Below are 14,940 nucleotides of genomic sequence, written 5' to 3' on the forward strand. Positions count from 1 at the left end.
GGAAAACACCAGGCACATACCCTATCAAAACTCATAACCGTAACCTCTATGCCTAAACACTATCCCTTAATTCTATCCCTAAAACTGACCCTAATCATAACTCTAACACCTAATCTACACCTAACCCTCTGGAGAGGACTCTGAACTGTAAAATTCCAGGTGTGTACCATAACATTGACCCTATCGCAAACACTGACCCTAGCCCTAACTGTAACCCTAATCCCTAACGTAAACCCTAATCCCTAAACCTTGACGACGAATGCCTAATGCTAATCACTTACTTCATAATTTTTTTCTTTTTGTGTTTTAATTAGTTTTTAGTTTTTATTTAAATTCCAGTTCATTAATTCAGTGTAATGTTAGTTTCAAGTGTACAATATAGTAATTCAACACTTCCATACATCACTCAGTGTTCACAATAAGTGCCCTCTTTATCCCTATCACCTATTTATCCCATCCCCCTACCCACCTCCCCTCTGGTAACCAGCAATTTGTTCTCTATAGTCAAGAGTCTGTTTCTTGATTTGCCTCTCTGTTTTCTCCCCTTTGCTCTTAAATTCCGTATATGAGTGAAATCATACAGTATTTGTCTTTCTCTGACTCATTTATTCCCCTGAGCAAATACTCTCTAGCTCCATTCATGTGGTTGCAAATCATGCCTGAGAATTTTTGCTTGGATGCTAGTTGTGATTTCTACATTGTTGATAATTGCATTTTATTGTATTCCATTAAATAGTTTTGGATTTTGTCCTACAATTTAGGTCATTAGAATCTTCCACCCTGCTTTTAAACATTTATTATAAGATTTGGTGAGATATTCTCTGAAGAATGATTACAAAGCATAACCAAAGCAAAAGAAAAATCAAATCTTCTTTGGCTGATTCAGTCCTACCTAGAACTATTGTTTTGTAAAAAATATATATATATATATTTATTTAACATATATAATTTATATAAATATATAATTTATATAAATATAAATAATTTATAGATAAATTTATATATATAAATAAAATTACTTTTGGGGTGTTCTTAGATTATTAGGAGAGGAATTTCTTTGTTCAATACTTTCTTTAAGTAAATGATTGATTCTATTTCCTGAAACACACAGGAGTTTTAAAAGCTAAAAAATAAACAGGTCTTTTTTTCTCGTCCCCTCAAAATATATTTCAGCCATGGTTACTAACAAAGCAAGAGTTGAAATCTCTCACGCTTTCAAGGGTTGCCTATTGGTTGTATAACCAGAGAAGAAGTCAGTGTTCTGACTGACTGACAAACTTCCGGAGAAGTCAGTCCCTAATACATTAAATGCAAGTAGCTATTCACGGTGTTTTTTAAATAATATCAAGAATATATCTTTTTATAAAATATAATTGGCTTTCCATTTATGTAACAAGCTTATTGTCTCACTTGTGTTATATACACATTGAGAATAGCTGGTCAAAGTTCTGTTTAAATGTTTCTTGCTTTACTCTGTGGCTTCATTTTTTTTTTTAAGATTTTATTTATTTATTCGACGAAGAGAAACAGTGAGAGAGGGAATACAAGCAGGGGGAGTGGGAGAGGGAGGAGCAGCCTCCCCAGCTGTGCAGGGGATCCAATGCGGGGCTAGATCCCAGAACCCTGCAATCATGACCTGAGCTGAAGGCAGCCGCTTAACAACTGAGCCACCCAGGCACCCCCACTCTTTAGCTTTAACACTTCCATCTGAATGGAACCTGTTTTCATCTTTTCCATCACTATATTGCTCTTCTCATCTTACTCTCCATATATTTTCTAAATCATGTTCTTTTTTTTCAACCACATTCTTTTTTTTTAAGATTTTGTTAATTTATTTGAGAGACAGAGAGAGCACAAGCAGGGGAGGAGCAGGGGAAGAGGGACAAGCAGACTCCCTGCTGAGCAGGGAGAGCCGCTCAGTGTTTGATGAAGGGCTCAACCCAGGGCTCTTCCCAGGCCCCGAGATCACAACCTGAGCTGAAGTCAGATGCCTAACTGACTGAGCCACCCAAGTGCCCCTTAATCATATTCTTTCTAAGAAACTACAAAGCAGCAATCTATTAATGCAAAAACTAGGGCTGAATAAAAAATTATTTCTCCCTGGTTCTTGCCGGTGGTGTACTCTTAAGACAGCACAATTTCATACAGGCACTCTCTGCTAACTCCTCATTCTCATATGGGAATAAGGAGAACTCTTTTAATAGCAGCACACTTGGCTACCAGGCTAGTAACCTCTCTGGAATACCTATGATCTTACTACCTCTCATAATGCTTCCTGCTCAGGGTGACTTTTTCAATTCTCTACTTCCTTCTCCGGGTGAAGCCTTTTCTCTAAGAAAATCGTATTGTCTTAGGAAGGCTCGTGTATTGTTAAGGGAAGAGAAGACTCCTTGCCAGCTGGCTAGATCAACCTCAGAGATCTCTAGGATTATGAATTCCATATCAGACTATGCTAGCATCCCAGGCACGATCCTTATCCTGTCTTTTCCTCCTTCATCATAACAGTGTGACTCAAAGGAAAGTTGTACCTTCAGAGTTGATGTCTTTATATGTACCTGGCCCTCTAATGTTAAAGGATGAAAAAAGTGTTATCTTTAGCTGCTTCCTATTCTTCAAAAATATTTTTAAATCATTCCCAAACGATGCTTTGAAAACTTAAGATATTTGGACTACGCTAAATAGAAGAGAAACATCTCCTTCATCTTCCATGGATTTTCTCCTTACTTACTAGATACTTGGATTAGCAAAAAGAGGAGTAAAGGAGGGGCGCCAACGTAAGATAAGGAAGGAGACTAAGACTGAGGGTTCTAGCTCTGTCACCTATGTTCAGTATAACCATGTGGAAGTCACTTCACCTGCCTGAGCCTTAGGTCTCTCATATTTAAATTAAGGGGAAAGGGCAGAGAATTGGACTAGATAAGCATTGACAGTCTCTCCCAGGTTAAATTCTGTATTGTAAAGAAATATATTTAAGGTATCTGATGAAATAGAAAACAAACAACAAAAACAAAAAGGGGGGAGTTGTTTGGTTTTTTTTAAACCTTCAAAAAGGTGACAATTAACTGTTGAGACTTACTACTGTGTGCCAGCCTTGGAATTCAGAAATGAAAGAAGCAGGAACATCCCGGACCTCATCCACTCTAATGGCAGAGAGGAGGACAAACAGTAAAAATATAAACATGATTCCTTTCATGCCATAATTAATGAGTAAACTAATTGATTGTATGAGTTATGAATATTTTGACTAGAGCTACCTAATCTAATCTGGACATTAGAAAAGTTTTCCCTGGGAAACTTGTTTAAACTGAGACCTGACTCAAGGAGATTTTCAGAACATGAAACATTTTTACATAAGCAATGTGGGGAAAAGAGGAAAGAGGGAGAGAGAGAGAAATTATAATGAAAAGAACTCGGAGAAAGTCGAAAAGGAGAGAAAAATAAAAATGATATAAGGGCAACCAAGATTTTCATAAAATCTACTTTGGTGTTAGAAATCCTAAAATTCAGGGGCACCTGGGTGGCTCAGTGGGTTAAGCCTCTGCCTTTGGCTTGGGTCATGATCTCAGGGTCCTGGGATCGAGCCCCACATCAGGCTCCTTGCTCGGTGGGAGGCCTGCTTCCCCCTCTCTTTCTCTGCCTGCTGCTCTGCCTACTTGTGATCTCTCTCTCTCTCTGTCAAATAAATAAATAAAATCTTAAAAAAAAAGAAATCTAAAATTTAGCCAAATGTCAAAATTATCATGGACGTTGATTACTACATAAGCTTCTATTCTGGTAGATAAGATTGCTAATACAGTTCTGGATATAAATAATATTATGTTGTATGGCGACCACAATGTCATGTCAGTGACCTAGGTTTTTATTTACTCAGTCATGAGGTACACAGACGACAAATACCTTCTGTGTCTGAGATGAGATAGGACCCTGGCTATCAGGAAAGGGACAGGGTGTAGCACATCAGCTTGAAATGATAGAGACTGGGCTGAGATTCCCTTGCAATCACAAACAGTTTAGTCAACCTCATATATACTCACAGAAAATAAATTACCAGGAGAGAAAACCCCCAAGATCCTCTGTGTGACAACAGTAAGCTTAACTCTAGTTTACTCCCTTTCAGCCTGTGGCTAGAGCTGTCTCTCCTTCTTTCCTGGTTTGAGGGTCCCAAGTGATTGTGGGTCTCCATGGTACATCAAGCCTCCCCTTTGTTTCAAGATGTCTTCAAAAAGAACAAGTATCTTGATTAGGAACTTGAGACTTAACACAAAACTGTGCCTCTTGGAACTTCCATTGTACTCTCCATTTCAAAGTAAATAACCATATTTACTTGTCATCTGTAATGTTTTATAGGTCTGTGAGTGTCCCACATTTTCTGAACAAAGCTACCATCATTGGAATAAGTATAACATTTTCTAGATATTTCTAGATAGCCATTTGAAGGTCAATTTTCTTTTACCTGTATAGATTTTTTTAAATTGAAATATAATTGACATAATAAAGCCTGTATGCATTATTAATAAATAAAATGCTCTCATTTTAATTATTCTAACTTTTAATTATTTCATTTTGTTACTTTGTAATTTTCATTACAGATGAAAAGTGAATATGGTTATTTTAGCAACATATATCCATATTTACAAAAAATATCTGTAGTGGGTATGACTCTAGGTTTACAAATTCAAAGACACAAGAAATAATGTGTTGCTTTATTTTCTTTTCATTACCTTAAACCTGACTCTGAGCCCATTCTGCCAGGCTGCTGGAGATGCGCACTTCCATCCATTATTTGGGTTCCCAATTTCAAGTTGTGCCAAGATCCTGGGATCTTTTGGCACTGAAGCATAAGAGAGTTTCTTAATCATCTATCCAGATTGCCAAGAAGTCCATTGTCCCAGTGGATTATGATCCCTTCCTGTCCAGCCTCCCCCCTCTTCTGTGCATACTCAGAACACTGAACTCTTGGGCTGGGGGTCCTGTGCCAGGGGCCCTGGTTTCTAACAAACACAAGTTCTAGTGATTTTGATCTCCTTCCAAGTCTCTAGTACCTTTTATCCCTCTCTGTTTGTCCATTTTCTTCTTTTTCTTACCCGTCCAGGACATAAATTATATTCAGTAGAGGTGATACTCTATCAAAATCAAAAAAGACTTATTGACATCAAAATTTGTATTTCTCTCCTATTAAAAAAAATATCTGAAGCAAGGAATTTCTCAAGGGCCTGCCTACACACTTAGATTGGAGAAGCAGAAATAAACATATGGCAAAATACAAAGTAATACTTCCAAAAATTATCCTTCTACATGTCAAAAAACTCAACTCAATGGCTTTTCTTATTTGAAAGACTTGGCTCTGAACAACTTCTATTTCAAGAAATAAAATCTACTAACAATGAATTCCTTCAACATGTTTTGCAAATATTCAAAAGACTGCCAGCTCCACGATAAGAATGAACAGAATTTATTCTTAAATAGCCTAACCTAGATGCTTTGCCAAGTGAATCTGGGACTGATTATTTGTGTCCCCCCTTTCCCTCAAAATTCATATATTGAAACCCTAATCCCAACGCGATGTTACTTGGAGGTGGGGTCTTTGGGAGGTGGTTAGGTCATGATGGTAGAGCCCTTATGAATAGAATTAATGTCCTTAAAAGAATTCTCTATCTACCATACAGTGGGCACTTAGCAGTCTGCAACCCAGGAGAGGGTCCTCACTGGAATTTAACCATGCTAGCACCCTGATCTTGGACTTTCAGCCTCCAAAACTGTGGGAAATAAATTTCTGTCATTTAAAAGCCACCCAGTCCGTGGTACTCTGTTACAGAAGCTTAGACAAAGACAGTGTGATTTCTAACGGAACGTTGTAAAAATTGGCTAGCTCCTTAATAGAACAGCTGTGGGTGGAGGTTGATTTTGATAGAGTGTGTCTGCCACCTACTGTAATTTTTGTGAATGACCAACCAACACGGTGCTTGCACCTAAGAAAAACTTAGAATAAAACTGCATTAACACTGTTCTGAGAACAAAGGCAAGTACTGCAAAAAATTTTGCTAGGGTTTGAGATGACCTCAGAATTATACCCCTTTCTACCTTATCACCAATATGGATAGACACAATAAATAAGGTGTTTAGAAGCCAAACATCACTTTTGTTGGTGATAAAGCTGGGGGCAGAGTATATTGTCTAGAAATAAGAGAGCTACATGAGCTTCCAATACTGAATCCCAAATTAGACTCACCAGGTACAAGCAGTGCTGAACCAGCACAGCCCTTTCCAAGTGGAAGACTATCCTTATGGAACTTAGCACCTAGAGAAGCAGAGAGGAACAAATGCTGCCTGAAGGCAGAGAAGAGAGAGAGACATATCCACTTTCCCCCTCCAAATTCACCCACCAGACATGGTACAACATTCTCCAACCCCACGGTGTTGGGTGAGTGTACGTCCATCCGCAAGGAAGGAAACGTCAGGAGGGAAGAAAGAATAACCCTATCACCTCCCATCCTACCACACTCCCTGCTTTAAAAAGGCCAGGAAATTATGAATGGTTGAAAATGAATAGATTACATAAACAGTAATAACAGCAAGGACAAAGAACTGAGTAAAATTAATTTTTAAAATTTTTCACCAAGTCAGACAACCATGGGCAATAGAATGTTAAAGCTCTTTGTTGTGAGAATTAAATTAGCTAACACAAAAAGAACTTACCGCCTGCCTGTTTCTACCCTTGCACCCCTTGTGGACTGAATTTTTTAATGAGTAGAACAAACAATGTCTCTGCTCAGCTTAAAACCCTCTCTTGGTTTCTGATTCTGGTCAAAGTAAAACTTAAGACTATAAAATGACCTGGAAAGCCCTGTGTGATCTGACCTCTTAGGGTTTTCCCCACCACATTTCCTGTTACTCCTTCCATCACTGCACTCCATGCCCATCCTCCAACGTGCAGGTGCCTCCCTCCTCAGAGCCTTTTGCACTTCCCCAACCCTCCATTTGGAATTTTTTTTTAATTGAAATTCGATTAGCCATTATATAGTACCTTATTAGTTTCAGATATAGTGTTCGATTATTTATCAGTTGCGTATAACACCCCGTGCTTATTGCATCACATGCCCTCCTTAATGCCCATCACCCAGTTACCCCATCCCCCCACACACCTCCCTTCCAGCAACCCTCAATTTGTCTCTTAGAGTTAAGAGTCTCTCGTGGTTTATCACTTCTTGGCTTTTTGGCTAAGATCAAGTGAAGAGTCTCTCATGGTTTGTCTCCCTCTCTGATTTCTTCCCATTCAGTTTTCCCTCCCTTTCCCTATGATCCTCTGTGCTGTTTCTTAGACTCTATATATGAGTGAATCCATATGATAATTGTCTTTCTCCGATTGACTTATTTTGCTCAGTGTAATACCTCCAGTTCCATCAACATCGATGTAAATGGTGGGTATTCAACCTTTCTGATGGCTGAGAATATTCCATTGTATATATGAACCACATCTTCTTATCCATTCATCTATCCATGGACATCTCAGTTCCTTCCACAGTTTGGCTATTGTGGACATTGCTGCTATGAACACTGGGGTGCAGGTGCCCCTTTGGATCATTACATTTGTATCTTTGGGGTAAATACCTACTAATGCAATTGCTGGGTCATAGGGTAGCTCTATTTTTAAGTTCTTTCTCTCTTAAGATTTTAATTATTTATTTCACAGAGAGAGAGAGAGAGCACAAACAGGAAGAGTGGCAGTCAGGGAAAGAAGAAGAAGCATCTTCCTCTGCTCTCCCTGATGAGCAAGGAGCCCAACATGGGGCTCCATCCCAGGACCCTGGGATCATGACCCAAGCTAAGGACAGATATCTAACACACTGAGCCAACCAGGTGACCCTATTTTTAACTTTTTGATGATGCTCCATACTGTTTTCCAGAGTAGCTGTATCAGCTTGCATTCCCACCAGCAGTGTAAAAGGGTCCCCCTTTCTCCACATCCTTGTCAACATTTTTTGTTTCCTGTCTTGTTAATTTTAAGGAATGCTCTCCAGGTAGCTTCATTATTAACTCCCTCTCTCCTCAAATGCCAATGCTTAGTTAGGTCTTGCCTGATTACAACTCCAATCACCACCACCCCAATCTGTTCAGCACTCTATGCTCCATCCTTGCTTGTTTTCTCTTTAGCACTTATCACCATCTAACACTAGGTATATATATTTTATGTTTTTTTGTCTCTGCCTCCTGTCAAGTGTTTTCTTTCTCTCTCTTTCTATCTCTGTCTCTCCTCCAGGAGAGTGAAGATTAGTCTATTTTGTTCATGGCTGTATCTCCAGAATCTACGACAAATAGCAGAGTACGTATTAGATGCTCAATAAAAGTTTGTAGACTGATTGACATAATAACAAATGAATATCTGCCCAGGTGAGTGTTAAGTATGGTGTACAGACTATCTGTTCTTAAGTTATCTTTCGTAATTTGGGGAAAATGCAGATTCTGAGGCCCACCCCATACCTCTTAAACTAAAATCTCCCAGGTTGAGCCAGGAAATTTTCATCTACTTATAAGCACCCAGAAGTTTGATAATTACTGATCCAGCCCAGCTCAGTCATTTTAGAAAAAGGGTACAATGGTCAAGGTTACAGAGCTAGTTTGCAAAACTAGCTAGTTTGCAAAAACAAGGACTACAACTCCATTCCATATTCTTTCCATTGCAAACTGTTTTCATTTGTACCATCTACATTGGAGTTAAGTTCTCACTTAGTGTTGCCGTGCAACACTAATTAAACACTAATTAAAATATTCATTTCTGACAAATAGTTACAAAATGAAAAAAAAGTAACCTAAAAATATGTAGTTCTAAAGATTATATACATTTTTCGAGAAAATGCAGGGGTTTTTTTTAAGGTTTTATTTATTCAATAGAGAGAGGGAATACAAGGATGGGGAGTGGGAGAGGGAGATGCAGGCTTCCTGCTGAGCAGGGAGCCCGATGCAGGGCTTGATCCCAGGACTCTGGGATCATGACCCAGCTGAAGGCAGACGCTTATCAACCGAGCCATCCAGGCACCCCAAAATGTAGGTTTTAATAGTGGAATTTTATTTTACTCCTTTGACCCAAAGTTTCCACTACTACATTTCCCTGCTGTATTAAAGAATAATAATTCATTCCAGTTATTTTTATCAAGTGCCACTAGGTACCCAGTTCTAGAGCAGCATAACAAAAGAGACAAAGTCCCTGCCCTTGTGGAGCAGATGCCAGGGAAAAACGGAAATGGTAAACCAAAAAGTAAGTATGTACTTTAAAGAGTAATTACTGCCGGGGCTCCTGGGTGGCTCAGTGGGTTAAAGCCTCCGCCTTTGGCTCAGGTTATGATTCCAGGGTCCTGGGATCTTGCCCTGCATCGGGCTCTCTGCTTGGCCTGGAGCTTGCTTCCCTTCCTCTCTCTCTGCCTGTCTCTTTGCCTACTTGTGATCTCTGTCAAATAAATAAATAAAATTTTTTTAAAAAAAGAGTAATTGCTGCTGTGAAAGAAAAATAAAACAAGTTACCGAGATGGAAGTCGATAGGAGCAGGACAGGAATGAAGGAGTGGTGCTATTTTATATCTGGGGTTCAGTAAGTCTTCTCTGAGGAGATGGCATTTACATAGAGACCTTGTGAAGGAAGGAAGGAAGCCAAAGCAAAGTCAAGTTCCCCGAGTCAGAAGCAATCTTGTTGTGGGCCTTAGATTGTGAGATGTAGCAGCAGACAGACAGATTCATATTCAGGTGACTTATTAAAAAAATGCTCCCCAAGTGTTGATGAGGATGTGGAGAAAAGGGAACCCTTGTGCACCGTTGATGTGAATGTAAATTGATGCAACCATTATGGAAAACAGTGTGGAAGTTCCTCAAGAGATTAAAAATAGAATTATCATGGGGCATCTTGGTGGTGTAGTCAGGTGAACATCCAATTCTTGGTTTTGGCTCAGGTCCTGATCTCAGGGTCATGGGATCAAACCTCACACCAGGCACTGTGCTCAACACAGAGTCTGCTTAAAGACTCTCTTTCCCTCCTCTTCTGCCCCCCAACTCTGCTCTCACATTCTCTCTCTCTCTCTCTCAAATAAATGAATAAATCTCTAAAAAAAGAAAAAAACCAGAATTATCATATGATCCAGCAATTCCACTTCTATATATTTATCTGAAGGAAAAGAAACCACCATCTCGAAAAGATATCCACATCTTGTGTTCATTGCAGCGTTATTTACAATATCCAAAACAGAAATGACCTGTGTCCACTGATGGATGAATAGACAAAGAAAATGTGACATATATTGATACACACACATGCACACACACACAAAATGGAATATTATTCATCTATTTTAAAAAAGGAAATCTTGCCACTATGACAACATGGATGGACCTCAAGGGCATTATGCTAAGTGAAATAAGTCAGAAAGAGAAAAACAAATATTGTATGATCTTATTTATACATGGAATCTAAAAAAAAAGTAGGACTCATTGAACAGAGACCATATTATTGCTTGCTAGAGGTAAGGGAGGACGGGAAAATGGGCGAGGGTGACCAAAGGTACAACTTCTAGTTATAAGCTAAATATACCCTGGGGATGTGATGTACAGCATGGTGACGATAGTTTACTCGACCTCAGTATGTTTTTGAATGCTGCTAAAAGAGTAGATCTTAAAAGTAGACTTAAGGGGTGCCTTAAGGGGTGGCTCAGTCGATTAAGCATCCAACTCTTGATCTCAGCTCAGGTCTTCATCTCAGGATCATGAGTTCAAGTCTCATGTTGGGCTCCATGCTAGGTGTGGAGCCTACTCAAAAATAAATAAATAAGCAAATAAGTAATAAATAAATGTAGACTTAAAAGTATAGTTTACTATACAATATTGTATATTCAAATCTTGCTAAGAAAGTAGATCTTAAAAGATAACTTTAAAAAAATGTGATGGGGGGATACCTGGGTGGCTCAGTCTGTTTAGCTATGGACTCTATTTTTTTTTTTTTTAGATTTTATTTATTTGACAGACAAAGATAACAAGTTGGCAGAGAGAGAAGAGGAAGCAGGCTCCCTGCTGAGCAGAGAGCCAGATACGGGGCTTGATTCCACAACCCTGGGACACGACCCTGGGATCATGACCTGAGCTGAAGCCAGAGGCTTTAACCCACTGAGCCACCCAGGCGCCCCAGCTATGGACTCTTGATTTCTGCTTAGCTCATGATCTCTGGGTCATAGAATCAAGGCCTGCTGGGGACTCGGACACAGCATGGAGTCTGCTTAAGATTGATTCTCTCTTTCCCTCTGCCCCTTCCCGTGCTCACACTCTCTCTATTTCTCTCTAAATAAATAAAAATCTTAAATTTAAAAAAATTAGATCTAGGGGCACCTAGGTGGTTCAGTCGGCTGAGCATCCCACTCTTGGTTTCAGCTAGGGTCATGAGCTCAGGGTCAGGAGATGGAGCCCTGCATTTGGCTCTACACTCAGTGGGAATCTGGTTGAGGATTTTCTCCCTCTGGGCCTCCCCTCCATTGGCATGCACACTTGCTCTCTCTCGAATAAATAAGTCTTAAAAAAAAAAAAGAGTAGATCTCATCATAAGAAAAAAACTTGTAACTGTTTAAAAAAAAAAGAGTAGATCTCATCACAAGAAAAAAAATTGTAACTGTGTGTTGACGAATGTGATCTTTTCACAATATATACTAATGTTAAATCATTATGTTGTACACTTGAAACCAATATAATGTTATATGCCAATTATACCTCAACTGTTTAAAAATACAATTAAAAATAACTATGTAGTACATCTAAAACTAATCCAGTGTTATACATCAATTTCTCAGTTAAAAAGTTTTTTTTTTAAAAAATGACTCACTGGAGCAGCATTTCCTGAGTTCCTGGAAAAAAAAAAGAAAGAAAGAAAGAAATTGCTCCCAAGAGAAACTAGTAGGGGAGTTAGGGAAGCTGGATGAGGAGGGGAGAAAGACAAGAATGGGTGCAATCGCATGAGAAGCCAGCCAGATCCTGGAGGGGTCTTCTGGAATGTAGATAATTACTCCGAGTTTAGAGTTTATCCCAACTGGAGTCAAAGGGTTGAGCTTTTATGCTTCTGCAGTGGCTAAGGCCTGGGAGTGTTGGCAAGGAGGAATGTAAACTTCTGGTCACTTCCTTTGGCCTTTGTCTGAGCAAAGCAGCTCTAATACTGATTTCATTTCCTTTGGCTGTATACCCAGAAGTTGCACTAAGTGAAATAAGCCAGATACATAAAGGCAAATGCTGTATTATCTCACTTATAAGTGGAATCTGAAAAAGTTGAATTCATAGAACCAGAGAATAGAATGGGGGTTGCTAGGGCTTAGGGGCTGGGAGAGATGTGAAAAGGTTGGTCAAAGGGTACAAACTTTCATTTATAAGACGAATAAGTTCTGGGGATAAAATGTAGAGCATGGTGACTATTGTTAATATCATTATATTTGAAATTTATTAAGAAAGTAGATCTTAAGTGTTCTTACTAAACACACACACACACACATACACACACACACACACACACACACACACATACCAAAGTTAGGGGCACCTGGCTGGCTCAGTCAGTAGAGCACGTGACTCTTGATCCTGGGATTGTGAGTTGAACCCCCACGCTGGGTGAAGAGATTACTCAAAAGTTAAATCTTTTTTTTTTCAAAGCTAACTTTGTGAGATAATGGATGCATTAGTTTGATTATGTTAATCAGGTAGTCATTTCACAATGTATACATATATCAAATCATCACATTGTACACCCTACATATCAAGGGTTTTTGTCAGTTATACCCTAAAAAAGCTGGAGGAAGGGGAAAGAAGGTCAGTCATCCTAAAAGAGTTGCAGGTGCTGGCCATTAAAAGCATTAAGAAATATTTTACTAAGGGGTCCAAGAGGATGTAGGCAGAGCACTCAGTGGACAGGGTCCACTACAATGTGTTCAGGAACTAAATGGCTAGGAAGGAGGAGAGGGAATATTTAGAAATAGGATTGTGATAGGTCTCCAGTATTCAAGTACACTGTTCTTTTTTTTTTTTTCATTAAATAAAAATGTATTGAGTACCATAATGTGCCAGATGCCATGCCAGCCCCAAGGATATAGTGATGGACAATGGGGACACAGTTACTTTGTCCTCTTGGCACTTACAGGCTGGCTATGAATAGAAACACTAAGTCAGTTTGGAGCACTAGGATACAAAACAGGAGAACGTAAGCCAGTTTGGGAGTCAGAGAAGGCCTCTCTGAGGAAGTAGGATGTGAGCTGAAGCTGAAGATGTAGTCAGGCATAGGCTCAGCTGGGGGAAGAAGTGAGGAGGGACTGTTGCAGGACATGGAACCAGATGTTCAAAACCAGGAGCCATGACCACTAGAGTGAATTCAAGGAACTGAAAGAATTATGGCATGATGAGGCAAAAAGAGTGAGTGGCAAGAGGTGAACTTGGGGATGACAGGAGTGGACAGATTGAGGAGCAGTTAGGAGCCAAGTTTAGGATGATATACTGTAATCCAAGGACAGTAGCAGGATTTAAATGGGACTTGGATGTGGAAGTGGTGACTGGTCATGCTGGATTTATAATACAAATGCCTAAGGAAGACTAAGATTGTGAGAAGAAAACAAAGTTTTGGGAAAGTGTTTTGCCACTTCATTCTGTTTCTAAATATTAGTGTTTTTACTAGTATTAGATGTTTATTATGGTGTTTCAAAAACACCTGAAATCTGAGTGTTACATGAGGTAATATCTCATTTTTGTTTCTATCTGTATTAGATGTATGTTTATATATGAGACAATAGGTACAAAATTGTAATAATGGGTCTCTCTAGAAAGTACAATTACAGATTTATGATTCCTATTGTGCATGATTCTGTATTGTTTGAATTTTTGTGAGCATGTGTTTCTGCATGATTATTAAAATGTTGCCTATAATAATAAAAAAGAGAAAAAAAGAGTCGCTCCGGAAGCGGCAACAAGCGGCGAAGATGGTTTACATCTCGAATGGACAAGTATTGGACAGCCGGAGTCAGTCCCCATGGAGATTATCTTTGATAACAGATTTCTTCTGGGGAATAGCAGAGTTCGTGGTTTTGTTTTTCAAGACTCTGCTTCAGCAAGATGTGAAAAAGAGAAGAGGCTATGGAAGCTCCTCTGATTCCAGATACGATGATGGAAGAGGGCCACCAGGCAACCCTCCCAGAAGAATGGGTCGAATTAATCATCTGCGTGGCCCTAGTCCTCCTCCAATGGCTGGTGGATGAGGAAGGTAAATGTCTGCTCTAAGAAGCAGACAACTGGACATGCACATTCATAACAGAGGGAAACCATCAAGAAGTAGAGTGCTGACCATGCTGAACAAGGAATTGAATGTGTGTGCCTGAACAGGGATTGCTCTGTGTCCTCACAGACGAATGAGGTTGTGCTGGGAATTCCCTTCCCAGGGATCTGGCATGACTGACATGCAGTTCTTCTATAAATGTACATGTTTGTGTCATTATCTTTTTTGTATAGTTTATGAAAGTATTAATATAGTTTTAATAAGTAAATATTTTTAGGTTACAAAAAAAAGAGAAAAGAATAAAGGAAGATTGTGTGTGTGTGTTGTAGTGTTTTTTTTCTTCTTTTTTAAAAGATTTTATTTATTTATTTGACAGAGAGAGACACAGCAAGAGAGGGAACACAAACCAAGGGAGTGCGAGAGGGAGAAGCAGGCCTCCCACTGAGCAGGGAGCCTGATGTGGGCCCCATCCCAGGACCCCAGAATCATGACCCAAGCTGAAGACAGACACTTAATGACTGAGCTACCCAGGTTCCCCTCTTCTTTTTAATCTTTTTATTTGAATACAGTTGACACAATGTTACGTTAATTTCAGGTATACAACATAGTAATTTGGCAAGTTTATACATTATGCTATGGTCACCACAAGCCACCTGTCACCGCACAAAGCAC

At 39.3% G+C, this 14,940-nt stretch overlaps 1 pseudogene; it reads left to right on the plus strand.

The window, feature by feature from the left end:
• The first annotated feature begins 13,949 nt into the window (after positions 1-13,949).
• LOC123944360 lies at positions 13,950-14,273 on the plus strand (annotated as a pseudogene).
• Positions 14,274-14,940: the final 667 nt, after the last annotated feature.

This window comes from Meles meles, chromosome 6 (genome assembly GCF_922984935.1).
Source record: "Meles meles chromosome 6, mMelMel3.1 paternal haplotype, whole genome shotgun sequence".
Taxonomy (NCBI): Eukaryota; Metazoa; Chordata; class Mammalia; order Carnivora; family Mustelidae; genus Meles; species Meles meles.